At 38.7% G+C, this 14775-nt stretch overlaps 1 long non-coding RNA gene and 1 pseudogene across 1 annotated transcript in view; both read right to left on the reverse strand.

Annotated features, from left to right (window-relative positions):
• The window catches only part of LOC148188209 (uncharacterized), a 79438-nt gene extending 65961 nt beyond the window's left edge, over positions 1 to 13477 (reverse strand). The window contains exon 1 of the long non-coding RNA XR_015778053.1: positions 13174 to 13477. This is a non-coding gene — a long non-coding RNA (uncharacterized LOC148188209). The remainder of the gene's footprint in view (positions 1 to 13173) is intronic.
• Positions 8174 to 8801, reverse strand: LOC148188210 (uncharacterized; annotated as a pseudogene).
• Positions 13478 to 14775: the final 1298 nt, after the last annotated feature.

Here is a 14775-nt window from a genome sequence, read left to right on the forward strand (position 1 = left end):
ACTTTAAAACTTTGGATGGGAAAACAAACTTAATTATCGAATATTCATATTAAACTACCCAATCCAATTCAAAGAGCATAATCTGGGTAGTAGAGGTCCATACAGCCCTAATACACTGGTTAAAGATTGATGTTAATTTACAAAATAGAAAAAAAAAGTAGAAAAACCAAGCCGGAGTTGTGTTTATCTTTTTGAGGGCATGTATAACATAGCACTATTTTGATTTTTTTTATTTTGATTATTTAGATTTAATGTTAGTTCTCTTTTGAAAACAGGCATATTTTCCGGGTGGCAATCTGAAACGCTCAAAAGGGTTTATTCTCCAACATGTTATTGGAGGGCTCTCTCTCTCTGCCTGTATTGTCTGTATTTACGCCCCTGGTATTCCTTCAGATCAACATGTAGTTTTCTGGTGCTTTCTTCAATGTAAACACACCATTTAATGTGGCTCTCTATTGTCTGTAATGTCCCATTTGATTGGTTGGAGCCTTCTAAAATCGGAGAAAAGATCATCAGGATTGTCTTGACTTGGGCGTGGAGATTACAGATTTGTTGGTATGGAGTTTGAAGGACTTGGGCAATCTCAGACAAGCAGGGTCACGGAGGGAAGGGACGCTATTATTTCCATCATGGCAAATGTAGGATCCACTTATTGTTATCCAAACAAATGTCAACCAGCTTCAGACGTCTTGGCACGAACACTGATGCAGAAAAATAAACAAGTAGAAATAATGAGGCAGTATCTGTACGGTATATCTAGGTTGGAGGCTATTTGGCTGGCTTCTTCTATTGGCACTATCAGCAACGCTTCTCTTACAACCCCAACAGAAACCAACTGAATTAGCCCATACAATGGGCTGATACAACAAAACAAGCCAAGCAGGGGAATAGAGCCATTAGAAGGAGTCATTATGGCCTAAAGTGCTGCTCCACTTTTCTTTATCGGCTTAAGGCTTTACAGGTGTTACATTTTAACTCAACTTGAGACTTAAAAATGAAATAAATGTAGATTGTAAATTTAAATAACTTTGTACATCAACCTCACCAAAGTCCCAAATGGAAAATATCAGTTTAGTTTTTTTTTACCAATGAATCAGATAATAGCCTTAAAAAACAATGTTATTAAAAAAAATTATGAGGTGAGGGTTTTAACGAATCAGTGGCAAAATCTTTTTAAATGTGATGCGTGAGACACATTAAAATCCCCTATTCCCTAAAAGTTTCTGATGACAAACTCCTGGCAACCCAGGGGTTTTGTTTATTTTGGGTATGATGCCAAAAATATGAGCTAGACGCTGCTACACGGATCAAGTCTGAATATTATTCAAATGAATTTGCCAATCTCAGGTGACTTGTTTTACTCAAACTTAAAACATACACTTTCTAGACAAATTTACGACAGCGCTTTATTTTTATTTTTTATTTTTTTTTGTCGGAAGCGAAAAAACAAAACAAGTTCAGATCACACAGATTCCTCCTCCAGGCAACAGCTCACCTTTATTGTGCGTTCCACATCCAAATTTTGCATCGCAGCTTTTTGTAATTATCATAAACATCAGTTATTACTGATCAAGGGATTTCTATTGATCAATCGGTTGTCTTTATCATCGCCCCAATACACAGAACAGCTCTATAGACTCACGTATAAATACACACACGCACACTCAAAATTGAAAAAATAACAAGATTGCTAAAAATAAAAAGCAGATAAGGATTGGGGTTGTTAAATTATTGAAAAAATAGCAGTTAAAAATCTATTTAGGTCTCCAGAGAAACTCCCTGCCTGCTGATATTTGTTTTGTTCCATTCGTTCTGTTTTTATTGTCTAACTACCCCAGGCCAAACCATCACAAGTGTCTAGCGGGGGGGTTGGGGAAACAGCCAAGTTGAGGCAACACTCTGCTGCTGCTGCTGCTGCTGCTGCTTTCCCAGATTTATATTCAGGAGCCATTTTCTGATTTGGCTACCCAGAATTCAGTCTGAGCAGGTCTCTCTCTTCTCTATGTCTCACTCTTTCCATCTCTATCACTCTCTTCATTATCACTGTCCACTCCACAAGAGAGTAAAGGGAGAGGAGCAGGGGGTGGGTGGTGGTGGAGGGTTAAGAGGGAGGGAAGTGAGAAGAAGGAAAAGGTGAGACAGACAGACAGAGAGCAAGAGAGAGAGGGGGGGGTACAGAGAGCTGTAGCTATCTGCTGAAATATTCATGTTGGTGCCAGCAGCTTTTCCATTCCCCGCTCAGCAGGGGGCTGCTGTTTGATACATCCATCGCTCTCTCTCTCTCTGCTCACCCCTCCCTCCCTCGGTCTCTCTTAACTAGTAAGGTTAGCAGATAGTTAATGCTCATCGAGAGATGGAGGACCGATCTCTCCCCCAACTCGGACAAAGCAGCACTGCCTCTCGGACTTAAAACGCTCTGCATTAAAGAAAAAAAGTCTTTCTCATTTCCCACAATTTTACAAAAAAACCCCTGTCTTTTGGAAATCAAAGCTTCTGCACGTTTCTCCCTTGCATACTAATTAATTGTCTTATAGAGAAAAAATGACCAACATTTAGACCACAGACTGTATGTAAAGAGTTAAGACTCTATAGCCAGCTGCTATGGGTGGATGGTATGACATGATAATATATACCAGGAGATTATAGAAATTTGTCTCCAGTCAATGCCATATTGTTGATACCATGCTGGCTATCACTTAACAGTTTCTGAAGGTGTGCAGAACATTGATGGGCAAACAATGAACCAGACTGCTGTATGGTAGGCTAATACTGGATTTTTATCATTTTTGCACCAAAGTGAAGAATATCTTATAATAAAAAAAATAATTTGACAGACACAGATCTATAGACATATTAATTACACACAAATACAAAAATAAGTCCTGCCATTTCAGATCATATTTTGGTCATAAGTTGCACTTATCAGTATTACAAAATTAGGGCATGGACATGCATTACAATTTTGTAGAGTTCCAACCTCAAATACCTATGAGCAAGTTTAATATTATATCACACGTTATTTGTTGAAAAACATAATGTCAAAGCACTGTTTACTTCAGCTAAACAAATATGGGAAGCAACTCTTCCAGTAAACAGAAAATTAAAATTGAACTGTCGCCTCTAGCCTACAGTCACAGGTATGAAATTTGAGGAAATTGTGTCTTTTTAGCATAAAATGAGCTCATGTTAAAAGGGTTGATGATGAAATTTCAGCTTAAGTTGGGGACAGAAGAAGGTGAGTATGAGAAGAGAAAAAGCAGGTAAGAAAGTAACACAGACTGAAAACACTCAAGGGGAGCTATTATGCGCATTCACAGGTTCATACTTGTATTCTGGGTTTTAACTAGAACATTTTTACACTTCATATTCCTCATACTGTCCGTGCTGGACCACCTGCATTCACTTTCTGTCTAAGACACTCCATTTAAGCGTCTGTCTCTTTAAGTCCCCCTTCTGCAAAAAACTCACTCTGATTGGTCAGCGTTTCTCATATGTCTTCACTACCACTTTCTACTGTAACAAACTCACCAATAAAAGCTTCTCAACCAAAATCCACGTTACCAGACATGTTCCAATATGAATATAATCAAAATTCAATTCAAGAAATTAACAACATTGAAGATTACATGCTTCCCTGATGTTAGCATGTAGCTACATGTAGCAGTGTGGGCAACATAATGTAAACTCTGCAGTAGTGTGCCTGGACAGACTGTTCTCACGCGCTGTTCATACGTTTACCTACGAAGAGTAATACACCACAATTCATATCATAACCCATGTAATCATTAGCCAGCGATTTGTGTATAAACCACTGCTTCAGGGGGGCTGGATCATGTGACCAATTCACACATTGGGGAACTTTGAGTTACTTTAAGGTATTCAACTCAATTCAGTTTTATTTATAAAGCCCATTATTACAAATCACTTGCCTCAGAGGGCTTTACAGGATACAATATCCCTCTGTCCTTAGACCCTCACATCAACAAAGGAAAAACTCCCAAAAAAAACCTATGATGGTTGAAAAATCTGGTAAAAACCCAAGAAAGAGTGGCTGAGGATGGATTCCTCTTCCAGGATGGACAGACATGCAACAGATGTCGTAAAGGACATTAAAATCACAGTATGTCATCAACATGTTTCTTCTCCTATCTTTATAATCTTACCAAACCCAACCAGTGAAACTTTATGCCAAATACGTAACTTCACAGTGTGTACGTGACATCATTTGGGGGTGGGGGGAGGAGCACACAACCCTGTAAGAAAATCCATCACAAGTTGACGTCAGCTTGTGATGGACGTTGGAAACCACACCTGTTGGAAACAGAGCATTCTGAAGCCTGAGGTATTTGCTCACTGGGATTAGTTTACATCTGTTTAGTACGTGCTGCACAAATAATTGAAAATCATCCCAATCAAAATTATTAGCTTCCAACAAGATTTTTTAGCAAAAATGATTGCAATATTGACGTTTTAAAATGCATGCTTGCTTAGAGAAAACTACTGCATATGAAATCAAGTGCCCCCTTAACTAATACAAGCCTCCACTTCTAAAGAGCTGTCACATGGCAACACCTGCACCATGTCACAGCAGCGTGTGGAAAACTTTCCTAAATGTTCCAAGTGCAGACGGGCAAAATGAAAACCATCCATCATTAGCCATCATCACGCGTTGCTCAGAAGTGTTTCGGATTTACAGAGAAGAAATCACAGGCTATGCAAAGAGTTCATGAGCCCCGTGTCTGCGCCACAAAGCAACTCAGTCAACTTGTTAAACCTCCTAAAAAAATCACCACCAACTTCAGAATGATGCATGCATGAAAGCCAAGAAGAATAATGTCACTAACATTATTGGACTGTTACTGTTAATCCCCATCCCTGTCCAGCATCAACATCCATGACAGCTGTGAACTGTGACCACTGTTAAAAAATACTTAAAGATACTTATCCATAGAAGATGCATTGAATTCTGGTGAAGAAGAACCTTATTTTCTAATTCGAATGCAGAGATTAGTAGACTTACATTAGCAGGAAGGTTAAAGCAATGCTCTGTTTATTTAAATGTAAAAAGAGCATTTAAAATATTTTTTCCCTACAAACAATAATTGTGATAAATAGCCTTTATCTCAATATTGATAATAATAATATTCATGACCATAATTTTTCCCATATTTGTGCAGCCCTAATGTTTACTGCATTATTTGAAACTTATTTAATCCTCATATTTAATATGAGGATCCAACACAGTAACTTTTTATATATGACAGAAGAATAAGAATATTCGGTGCCCCACAGTCAACATATTTCTATAACAGTAAGCTGGCTCAGATCGATGTTTGTATCACAATCCAAATGTACTTTTCACGCTCACTATAAGTTTAAGTGGAAATGTTCAGTGTCACATGATCCAAACACTGTTCCAGAGGCCTCTCCACACAGCACAGGAAACAATCCAAAGGAAACACCGCTGGAGAAGAAAAAAAAACACAAAGCAGCAGCTGAAGTCTCAGAGGGCGAGGCTGTGCCTTTCGGTGAACAACCGCATCATTTTATTTAGAACTGATGTCAGGCCTGGTGGTTAAACAGGGAGGGGCTGCCCGTATGATTGCACTGGGTACGTCCATGCCGTGTGCTTGTGTGTGTGTGTGTGTGTGTGTGCGTGTGTGTGTGTGTGTGTGTGCATGTGTGTGTGTGTGTGTGTGCCTGTGTGTGAGTGTGTGGTTGCATTTAACCAGCACATGTGTTGGGGGATGTGGCAGATGTTGCAGAGGCAAGGATTAGTGTGTGTGTGTCTTTAAGTGTGTGCATTAAAAATATCTTCTCCACAGCAGGAAGCCACAGTGGCCAATTACAGTGCAGCATCTGGGCTTGCACACATTTATTAGTGTGTGTGTGTGTGTGTGTGTGTGTGTGTGTGTGTGTGTGTAGAGGGGATGGGGAGGTTCAGGCGGAGTTCAGGTTATTTACATCTTAGCATGTACAGTTTCAGTAAATGGTGCATTGTGTGTGTGTGTTTGTGTGTGTGTGTGTGTGTGTGTGTGTGTGTGTGTGTGTGTGTGTGTCTGTGTGTGTGCATGCGTGTCAGTGGTGAGGCTATGTCACAGCAGCTGAATCTAAACAGTCGCCACGAAGAGGAGGACAGACCAGGGGAGAGAGAATTAGAGGGAAGGAAAGAGGAGTAAATACACTGTAGCAATGAGGACAATGGTGAGAATGAAAACAACACTTTATGGAAGGGAGCGGAGAAAAACTCGATAAGAGCTGTCACTTCCAGCAGAGACGTGATACCTTGCTCTTTTTCCTCTCCACACTCTCAGAAAAGAAGGTCTGGAGTTCAAGTACAACCCTAGCAACAAAAGGTGCAACTGCACCATTCTTAGTCTGTTGCATAATTCCCTGTGGAGTCTGTGGAAAATTGATTCTATTTCGATTCATTTCATTTTCTCTTTTTCAATTAAACACTCTGAGGTGATGATAACTGGTGGATTGATAGACACTGGTTGGCCTGGTCTCAATTTAATTCCATTGAGATAAATTAAATCAACAAAGGAGGTGAAATACTACAGAATGGTGTATCACAAATTTACATTTTCCTTCAAGAGAGTCAAATAAATATAAACTTTTCTCATCCTGTAGTTTGGATATTGTAGCTGAATATATCTAAAGTCTCAATACTGTTGATTAAAGCTTAATAACAATGCAAATTTCTGTGGTTAACAACAACATGCAAAGGCCACGTAAAATATTTATCGGTCTTCATTATTGCCATTGTTATGATTAGGCCTGGCCAAAATAGAGAAAATCAAATATCGCCAAATTTTTGGCCAAATACTTCAATATTATATTGTCTGGTTGACAACTAGTACTTTCACAACATATTTACACAATGAGATTTTGATTAATAACCATCAGTAATCTGGATATAATAACTATGTGGGTAAAGACAAATAATTCAACAGCTACAACAGTCTGGTAAGTTCTGGTTTTGTCAAAAATATCAATTTATCAATACATATCGATTCTGAGTAGTTTCAATACAGGTTTTCTGCAGTATCGACACTATCAATACAACTCTCGTTTTCTCTTCTCTGAAACTGTGAGTTGACATACAAACAGCTGCAGTGCCCTCTATAACCACACCTCCTCTCACTCGCTGTCTCCTCTCAATTTAATTCAATTTCATTTAAAGGGACTTTTTGCCAGGCCTTTGTTGCCATCAGACACACGTCTACGTCGTCAAATCAAGAGGAAAATGAAAACAGAAATTGCACATCCAAAAGCAAAGAGCTTCTTAACAGCACTTCATTGCATTTTGAAAATGTCAGAATCTCGGAAGCTTCTAAACATGTGCATTTCCACAGGAAGAATATTGTTTTCCTTGAAGTAAAAAAAATTCACTACAATCATTCTGCTAATCTCTGCGACAAACCAAGAAAAGAAAAGTTGTCATGTTATAGCCTTGTTTCATTTATTATCATTTTAAAAATACATTGTAAATTCTTGTCCAAGCGGTATTGAAAATGGTAGCAAATATGAATATTTTTCAAGGTTTTGCATTAAAGTTACAAATTCTAGTATTGTGACAACAAGTTTAAAATATCACATCCCTTTATTGTAATGCAGCGTTTCAAACCAGAAACTAGAGATGCACTGATGGCAGTGGCCGATGTTTTTCCATTGTGTAACATCAATTTTGCGCAGGCTAAAAGGAAAGAAAAGATCAACGTGTCAGGGGACGCATTCCATTGTTTCTCTGATAAGCTACATTGTAAACAGCAAGCCCCTGCATAAATCAGCTGGCAGAGAGCTGGTTAGCTAAAGCCATTAGCAGGCGGTGGCCGGAAAAACTGCTGACGGAGGTTGCATGGAGTTACACTATGATGCGTTTAAGCTCTCTTCGGTAAAAATGAGAAGTGTGTGACATTAATTTATAATGTTCTTGTGATGTGTTTAATGTAATCTTATGAACTGTAGTTTTTGGCAAGAAATTTAGATAAATGCAGCTGTTTAAAAGAAAAATCTTTTGATGTTTTTGCAGCAAGATATAATAGACGGAAATTAACTTAACACACACACACACACACACACATATATATATATATATATATATACATTTCCCTTCTTGCCGTATCCCCTTTTCTGGGGGGGACAGTTTCTTCCTTCACGTTCGGGTCTTCTACCAGAGGCCTGGGAGCTTGAGGGTTCTGCGCAGTATCTTAGCTGTTCCTAGGACTGCACACTTCTGGACTGAGATCACAGATGCTGTTCCTGGTATATGCTGCAGCCACTGTCCCCGAGTGCTCCGACAACCACTGTTTCTACCACTGCCCTCACCTTCTCTAGCTCCTCTTTCAGCCCTTAGTATTTCTCGAGCATCTCGTTTCCTTTTTCCTGATGTTGCAATCATTCGGGATTGCTACATCTATCACTACTGCCTTCTTCTGTTGTTTATCGACCACTACGATGTCTGGTTGGTTAGCCATTACCAGTCTGTCAGTCTGGATCTGGAAGTCCCACAGAATCTCGGCCCCGTCATTTTCCCCCACCTTTGGAGGAGTCTTCCATTTGGAGCTTGGGACTTCCAACCCAAACTCAGCACAGATGTTCCTGTACACGATGCCAGCCACTTGGTTATGGCGCTCCATGTACGCTGTGGCTGCCTGCATCTTACACCCTGCTGTTATGTGCTGGACTATTTCAGAGGCCTCTGTGCACAACCTGCACTTTGGGTCCTGCCTGGTGTGGTAGACCCCGGCCTCTATTGCTCTTGTGCTGAGTGCCTGTTCTGTATAACAGGCACGCATGTGTGTGTATACATATATATATATATATATATATATATATATATATATATATAGTACATAAGGGAGACGGCCCCAAGCTCTGACTTGCTAAGTGAATGTTAAGTTAATTTGTTTATTATATATAGCTGCAAAAAGCAGCAAAGCTCTTATATATATATATACACACACACACACACATATATATATGGATATATGGATAAAGATATATAGATATAGATATAGGTTTTTGAAGCAGCTTTTGAGTTTTTTAAGTAATATGTTTTTCATGTGAAAAGTTACATTAAAGGCTCAGGACTTTGCTGCATGTCATCCCCTCTTTCTCCCCCTTTCAGACCTAAGCTGTCCTATCAAAGTAAAGGCAAAAAGCCCTAAAAATAATCTTAAAAGAAAAAAATCAACTAAATAATGAACAACAGCAAAAACAAAACAAAGAAAAACAGCGGTATTGGCTAAGACCTAATTGTTATTTTAAACACTGCCAGAAATTCACAATTGGTGCATCCTGAACCAAAATCTCATATATCTATATCAATATGATATCAATATAATGCCCAGCCACAGTTGTCGTTAGAAAAATCAGGGAAGGGGGGTGAGCTTGTGTGTGTTAGTGTGTGCAAACGTACACAAATAAGAATTACAAAATCTGGGAAATAACCATTAATCACCTGTGTGCTTCTAAGCCTTTGTGGTATTTCAGGGAATTAATGGAGAAAGCCAATTTTAATTGAGGCGCCCAGACAACAGAGCATAATAATTACTTTGGAGAATCGAAGAAAGCGGCTTCTACAGGAGGTTATTGACGAGTGGAAAAGCGTGCTGTATTACTACTAATTACGACTGGGGCTATGTGAGATCATGTTTGCTATGCTGACCAGATATTCACTGATATGATCCATCCCACTAATACCTGTACAGTGATGAGTGATGAGTGATGCTGTTCATGTGATGAGAGGACTTTATGGTATTTATCTACTGCACATTTTCCGTTGACATCTAATGAGAAAACATATCGAAGCTTTAGATAATTTTGCAAAACTCCATTCACCTCTACGTATTTTTAACATGAAAACTTAAGTTAGCCAAACATATCATTCATTCATGTAGCCAGTCGTGCCAGTTCATTTTAGCGAGTGGTTGAGCTCATGCCACAAGTTTAACTGAGATCTCACACGCTGGTATGAAAGCTTCAGTTGGGACAAATAATGACACCAGATAATTAGAGGTCTGAAGGACAGAGTCATGACACTTTACAGTATTGGTGAAGGAAGAAAAGGAGGAGAGAGGGGTAGTGGAGGAGGATCGAGGTGTATCCAATGAGCAAGAAAGCTCTCATATAACTTTAGAGCAACTCCAATTGACCATGTCCTCAATCAGTCTTTTCCCATGCGTGCGGCTGAGGAGAGAGTCCACTCTAATGTGAGCACATCGACAGTGGCCTGCATTATTCATACGCTCTGTACAGATACTGTGTTTGCAGCACATCTTTTAGAGCACACCTGAGTTGAAAAGCTCGCTAAGATGAGAAAGTGTAAGAATTTAAGTGAACTCTGTTGGGCACCCATTTAACAAATGTGATCACTGTTAATTGCAGAAACATAAATACATCCAGGTAATCATGTCAGAGCAAAACATCTTTAGTCAAAATAATTGATTCTTAGATGCACCATGATGACAGGTTATGTCTTGATGCAGAAAAGTCAATAATCACAAATTTGGAACCCAATTCTTGACATTACAATCGCCTCTAAACATTTGTAAGACCTGGCTGTATACTCCTTTAAGCTGAAGCAGCTGGATGGTAAAAACAACAGGCCTATCATCATGTGCGTCGCTTTAATGTTTGAATATTTGAAATGATTTCATTACTCATTTTCCACAGTATTGATAGACTGGTACCAACTGGATGTTGCTGCTCTCTCTTGTAAATGTTTACTACAGTCAGTCTGCTGTTCATTGCTACTAACCAAGAAAAGTTTCCATTGTCATGCTTTAGCCTGCAGTATTATATTTATTTTTAAATTTAAAAAATTTAAGTTTTATGCTCTCAAAGTAATTTTCCCCAAGTATTGAAAATGTTATCTTTTTTTTCAAAGTATTCCAAATTAGAAGTTCCAGTATTATGACAGAACAAGTTACTACTATTGTATCAATAAACTATAACAGAAGCAAATTCATTTCTTTATTTTAACTATGGGTCATTACAAATGCGCTGTGTTTTATAAGTAGCAAGTAGTCACACAGTGAGAAAAAATAAAATTTTGATGCATCAAGATGCATCAGTAATCATTTTTTACCCACTAATCCTATATCAAAATATACTTAAATTGGAGATAGAATTTTATAATGAAATAATAAAAATAATAATAATGAACTTAAACCACAATATTGCATGCAAAAACATACAACAAATGAGTATTGTCTATAACGTCAAACCTTTTTATTATTAGTATATAATGACACTACATCTACAATTAACCTGACGCACATTATATAGACTACAACGTACAGACTCTAACAAAGGGAATTCTTAAATGGGTTAAAACCTAAAAGTTTCTGAAGTTGGTCACGTTCAATCTGTCACAAAATAATTAAGAATGTGCTCTGACATAAGTAAATGACATTGAGATTGTGTTTCCATTTTTAATTAAGAGAATTAAAGTGAAACGACCTCGGTCCTGCTGTGATAATTAGCTGTTAGACAGCTCATATAGAAAGTCTATTGGTCTCAAAGAAGGACTAATGTCTCTGGGTCCAAGCTGCCAATCCCATATACAGGAATGGCCATAACCATTTCTTATTCTTATTCCTTTTTTTATTGTAATGGCTACATGTAGCCACAGGCCAGCACAAGAAAGACAAGAAAAGCTGGCCCGTTGGTGGAGTAAATGGAGAGAAAGAGTAATGCAGAGTATAGATTGCTGCAGTGGATATATTGCTGTAGAGAGCAGAATGTGCTCAGCAGGGCAGAATTAGTCTATCAAGCATAAGATAAAGCATGTAAAATACCCAGTCAGATAATGTAGAGCCCAGGGTATTGACTGCAGCAGAACACCGCAAAGCATCTTAATGTGAAGGTTGGTGGTCTATTTGTTTGTCAAAAATCTTGTTGGCTTCATTGACATTTAATTTTTTTGTACTAAGACTGAATGAATAGCCACTTCTGTCCAATCAGAGTTAGAGCTAGAACTGCTGAGAAACATATCTCATTGATTAAATGCAAACAAAAATCAAATGAAAATCAGTTACAGCGACTTTTATTTGGTCTGCTGTAACATTTTCTGCTCTATTTTGTTATGAGGACAAACATCACTATCAGCACATGCACAGCTAATGATGCCCATGCGCTGATTACAGCAGAAAGAAACATTCAGTCATCCAAGTTTCTGGCAGGCCTTTAATGCACACCTGCTACTGTAGGGAGTCAGCCTCCACATTATTATTGAATCTGTCATGTTCTCACGACTATAGTGTTGCTTTCTCCTTATAAGCAGCCAAAATAAAGAATAAATAAGCGAAAACAACAATTTACACGCCCTCAGTGGCGACAGCTAACCCGCCCAGCGCGTCTTGTTGGCCTCAACATCGCCTCTTTTGTCCCTGTACTCTGCTGTGTCCCCTGAGGTGAGTTTACTTTTTATCCATGTGTAACTACTGCCCCCCAGCGGCCAAAACCCCTCACTGCCTCCACAACTGCACTGCAGCACGGGCACGCTTTTAATAGAATATTAGATCTTAATAAGGCCCAAAATCGTTCCTCTCACTTGGGGATCAGAAAGTATCAGACACACACACACACACACACACACACACACACACACTGATCAGTGTAGCAGTTGTAGGAGAAGTTTTATCTGGTTGCGACTCACTGCACACCTTAAATCTTGCGTACCTTCCCTTTGAAACTTAAGGCCAGTTTTACGCAGTTTTTCATAGGCCTATACACTGAAAATGGACTTTAGTTTAACTAGATATAATTTTTAAGAAACTTTAACCAGGAATAACCATATCTGATATAAACTGCTGCTCAAGGCAGATTTGTTAAAAGCACAGAGGGGTACCTGTTTTTTAATATGTGAAAAATTAATTTAAAAAAAAATTTAAAAAGCACAAAGGAGCTCTTAAAATTGATCTTCACTAGTTTAAACCTCACATTACAGTGCAGTTGTTGCCCTTATTTTATTTTTAATTTCAGGGGAAATTAATGATGTTCCCTGATGGTGTCATTAGGGAAATCTCTGAGCCTTTAGTGATGCTGGCAGCAGTTTTTGCACAGGCTGCAGTGCACACATGCAACGCTAGGTTGTCTTGCAACGTTTACCATCTTCCGGACATAGTTACAATCATTACAGACTGTGTTTTTGTAGCTACTCACCTATCTGAACACCTTTGAGTGAGTCTGGTGCACCACGAGGTCCTGCAAAATCTGCACAGCTTCTCTGCCGTTTCATTCCCAACGCCAGAGTCCACTCCACAGGTCCACCTGGCCTCTCTGCCCCACTTTAACCAGTCCACTCAGCCTCTCTGTCCCAATGCGCACCAAAAAGTTTGCAGACAGTTCAAACTGTGACGGAGATTATCGTTAAAAAAAAACCAAAAAAAAAAAACAGTGGGTACATCAGAAGTCATCATGGGCGTTTTAGCATTTAGCAGACCCTGCATGAACCTGCTAGTCAACATCATAGGTGTGCCGCAACTTTTTCTTCTTCATTGGTTTTTAATGACTATTGGCATCCAAGAAGTTGCATTATCGCCACCTACTGGATAATAATAATAATAATATGGTAATAATAACAATAACAACAACAACAACAACAACAATAATAATAATAATAATAATAATACATTTTACACCCTATTATAAATATATCATGTATACAACATCCCCACAACATCCAGATATCTCCTTGCTGCATCTATGAGGATCTAAATTTTCTCAGATTGTCTCTTCTGTTCCATCAGGACAGTCAATAACCATCACCACACAGTCCAAAAACTTCATCTGATCCTCGCACAAGCATGCCTCCTGACTTGTCCTCCTTAGCTTCCTGTCTCACATCATTTCTCATCTATTTCCTCACATTTGTCTTTTCTTTCATTCTGGCTCTGGTTATTTCTGCCTCCCTCACTCTTTTTGCACAGTTTGCCTTCTGCATGATCAGCTTTCCAAAGAACACACTCTGGTTCTTTCTCATATTCTCCTTCACAGTCGCTCTCTCCACATTTACCATGTGTCAGAATCACTCCTACACACACATGCACACACACACACACACACACACACAGACTATGACCAAACTTCACCACACCTTTCTCACTGTGTGATGCATCAAATCAGTAATTAATTAAGGTAAATGCAATCATTTTTAAACTATGCTGAGGTACAATAATGCTATTAGCATTATTTACACTTAAACCTCAAAGGGATAGTTTAGATTTTTTAAAGTTGGATTGTATAGGGTGCTTATCCATGGAGGGTAAATTACATACAGTAGATTTCAGTCGGTGCACCCCCAGTTTGGAGAAGCATGTTGGAGTTGGACATAGAAGCGAAGAGTAGAGTGGACAGCAACAAAACATATTTTAGCCAACTAAAAAAGTAGTCTGAAGTATCTGCTTAATTTAGAATATGTTCACTGCTTTACCTTCACATCAGACAGTGATTTCCAACAGGAAGATTAAATAGTTGTATTACTCTCTAAAAAGCCAGACTCCACTGAGAAAAACAATGATTAAACATTGCTGTTATTGAGTGACTTTGATGCAAAACAGTTAATTCAAAGTCACACAATAACACAAATTAACTAACTGATCGAAGCAGCAGTAGACCAGCAGTTCAGTGGGCTAAAATTACTGTTTTTGTCCACAGATTGGCTTTGATAGATGGGGAACTGAAGCCGTTAATTGCTTCGCGAACTGCTGGGTGATTGCACCCCTCACCCCTGATTATTAGTAAAATTAATATTCACATTACCCT

Source organism: Plectropomus leopardus, chromosome 11, assembly GCF_026936395.1.
Source record: "Plectropomus leopardus strain MGB_pleo_1.0 chromosome 11, ASM2693639v1, whole genome shotgun sequence".
NCBI classification, from domain to species: domain Eukaryota; kingdom Metazoa; phylum Chordata; class Actinopteri; order Perciformes; family Serranidae; genus Plectropomus; species Plectropomus leopardus.